This window comes from Limulus polyphemus, unplaced genomic scaffold (assembly GCF_000517525.1).
Source record: "Limulus polyphemus unplaced genomic scaffold, Limulus_polyphemus-2.1.2 Scaffold5698, whole genome shotgun sequence".
Lineage (NCBI taxonomy): Eukaryota > Metazoa > Arthropoda > Merostomata > Xiphosura > Limulidae > Limulus > Limulus polyphemus.
In genome coordinates, this window is record NW_013671308.1 from 34,654 (window position 1) to 38,073 (window position 3,420).

General features: G+C 29.6%; 1 protein-coding gene across 2 annotated transcripts in view; it reads right to left on the reverse strand.

Moving 5' to 3' along the window:
* The window catches only part of LOC106472879 (heparan sulfate glucosamine 3-O-sulfotransferase 1-like), a 24,300-nt gene that overhangs the window by 16,718 nt on the left and 4,162 nt on the right, over positions 1–3,420 (reverse strand). Inside the window, exon 1 of one of the 2 annotated variants that reach the window (XM_022401423.1) lies at positions 1,465–1,485. The exons of the other annotated variant lie outside the window; for it this stretch is intronic. The gene's annotated coding sequence lies outside the window, so the exon portion shown is untranslated. Of the gene's footprint in view, positions 1–1,464; positions 1,486–3,420 lie in introns of those variants that run through there. 2 annotated transcript variants of the gene reach the window in all.

The window sequence follows — 3,420 nt, forward strand, 5'->3', positions numbered from 1 at the left end:
GTTTCCATTTTCTTTCTATCCCACTTTCTGACACCAATTTGTTACATCTCCGTTTGTTAATTAATTTTCCGTAACTTCGTTCCGACGAAACTTTAGCGACACAAGTCCTTACTTAATAAAACTGGTTTATTCTTTCCGAATATAACTTTACCGATACACTTATTTTCAACAGTCGCTCTATAACTTCAACAATACTTTCTGACTGCAGTTCAATTACTCACTACCTACACACATTATTCCCGTCACCAGACTAACATATATCTAGTAAATGCTAGGGCATTCACAAAGGTACAGGATAGTTCTAGAAACGTGGCGTGACACTAGTCATGTGACCTCGCTGACACAACAGCACTTTACACTAATCAAACTGCATTCAAACAGAAATTTGCCACAAAGAAAGCTACCAACGTAGAACATTAATCATCAAATTAATTTAAGTACTTTAAAGTAATTTTGCGATAAAATGATGTATAGTGAATTACATGCAAAATTAAATTACGAATAAAATTTAAAGCACATGACTGTTACACTGAAAACCATTATGGTGTAAACATATCCAATGATGTCCTCAAATGTAAAACTTCCTTAGCTCTCTGTATACGGGCTCTCCCATTTTGACTAAAGCACATGACTGTTACACAGAAAACCATTATGGTGTAAACATATCCAATGATGTCCTCAAATGTAAAACTTCCTTAGCTCTCTGTATACGGGCTCTCCCATTTGGACTAACCTTTTAACCACCACATAACCATGAAATTTTTAATATAGCAAGTTTATTTTCACAAAATTTGGCATGCTTTTAGAAAACAATACATGCAGCACAAACAATCAGGTTTTTAATAAGCCTTTTTACTAAAGACTTTTCTGTGAATTTATGGAGCCATAGTCTCACTTAGACTTTTCACTATTCTGAGGACAATGTGATTTTCATGTTAAAATTAAACATACTTTTTCAGTTTAAATTTTCAAACTTGTGAAGTAATGGTTTCTACTTTTATTTCATTATGGTTTTGTTTACTATTAATTTGTGGAAATCAAGTCACGAATTTCATTTGTACAACAATACATATCATAATTCTGAGATTTCTTAATGTATCCTCTCAGAAACTTGGAAGATTTTGTTAAAGATCATTAGTATCTTGTACATAAATAATGACAGTTTTATAATTAAGTTTTTTTACTAAAAATATGTTATTTTTCTGTTGTAGTTACTTGCATTCAAACTATCAACAATCAAGTACATGTTGATTTTCATTTTAAGTATAAAAATACTTCTCTTCATCTTATAGTTTTTATATTTCATTTATATAATCTTTACAACATCTGAAAAGGATATAAAAAGGTTTTAAAGGTAGGTGTTTATATTTTATTTTCTTTACCATATGACTAACTAGCTATTATCATTAATGTGAAATTCAATGAAATAATTAAAATTAGAAAATAGAAAAAATATATATATACCTTTTGATTTTTTGTAGAATATTTTTCAAGGTGTTGTTTTGCTTATATTCATAATTTCAGGTTTTTTTCCTTTTCACATATAGTTAATTTTTAATGTTTTATATTTCATTCTTGTCCTTTACAACTTACTATTCATCTCCACACAAGTCAATGGTACCCTCGAGGCAAATTACAGTTTCTTTGGGAGACATGCGCAACCCTTCGGCAAAATTTTCATTCAGCGCATAACATCATAAACCTTGAAAACGGACGCAAGGTATGATGTACATATAAAAAATGAATTTTATAATATAACTAATTAACTAAAATATAATAGTGAGACCTAAATACAACGTAAACTGTATCTCTAGCTATAACATACTTAGGTAAGAAACAACAGCAAGTGCTATAGTCGATGAAACAGCCAACCCTTCAGCAAAATTTTCATTCAGCGCATAACATCATAAACCTTGAAAATGGATGCAAGGCATGATGTACATATAAAAAATGAATTTTATAATATAACTAATTAACTAAAATATAATAGTGAGACCTAAATAAAACGTAAACTGTATCTCTAGCTATAACATACTTAGGTAAGAAACAACAGCAAGTGCTATTGTCGATCAAACAGCCAACTATACTATAGTCAATTTCATGTACTTTGTGATGACAACTTGGCACCAATTTCAAAACAACTGTTGTTAGATTATACTGTAAAATGAGCTATTTCTAATGGTTATACACATGTGTGTATGTAATGCCTACATGGAGGCTGTAAAGATCAAATAAATCTGTTGAAGGTGTATGTGGCACTGTCAAGGGTTGAGAAAATTTATTACATGTTCCAACTTTATTCATTCAGAGAACTTTGAAATGAAAGAGTCAAAAGGTTATCTAAGCATCTCATTGTCTAGAAGTACCTCTACAGTACTGCCATTATATTATTGAAAATACAGTGTATCAGAGAAGAGAATTTTCATAGCTTGTTCGTCATATGAAAATACATCTAAGTTATGTAGTTTTTAAAGGTATATTTTGAAATAAAGGACTCAAAACTTAGATAAAACAAAATTTTGAATAATAATACACATTATAATATTAAATTCATTCACATACATTAATATTGTATGGGTTTAATTAATTTTTGAATGTAACACAGTGACTTATACAGAAAAGTATTTAAAAGGGGCTCCCACTGTGAAAGAGTTAAAGCACTAACTCATTGTCAAGCTGATCATGCAGATTTTGTGTATATTACGAGACTGACACCAGTTTTTCCTAGCGGTGATGTACAGGCATGTATTTTTATACTGCGTTTTGTTAAGTTATACACCTTGTATTTCATTCACTTGAAAGTTTCATTTTGGTTATCTGTGGTTGTCAAAGTTTAATAAATTCATTTTTATTTGTGTTTCAAACCTTGTTGTAGTGGTTGTTTGTGTTTCAGAACATAATATCTTAAAAAAATATGAAAATGTTTTTCTGTAAAACTTTATATTTTATCTGTTACTTTCTCTACCTTAACTCTATACAGACACTGTCCATTTTACCAACCATCACAAAAAATAAACCTAAATTTCCCTTTTTTATTTCTCAAATGACTGCAGATTGAAACAGAAAATAACAATTACTTATCCAGCTCATGTAACAGTAAAACATAGTATTGAATTACATAACACACACAAACAGCTCATGTTACTGTAAAACATAGTATTGAATTACATAACACACACAAACAGCTCATGTTACAGTAAAACATAGTATTGAATTACATAACAAACACAAACAGCTTGTGTTACAGTAAACATAGTATTGAATTACATAACACACACAAACAGCTCATGTTACAGTAAAACATAGTATTAAATTACATAACACACACAAACAGCTCATGTTACAGTAAAACATAATATTGAATTACATAACACATAAACAGCTCATGTTACAGTAAAACATAGTATTGAATTACATAAC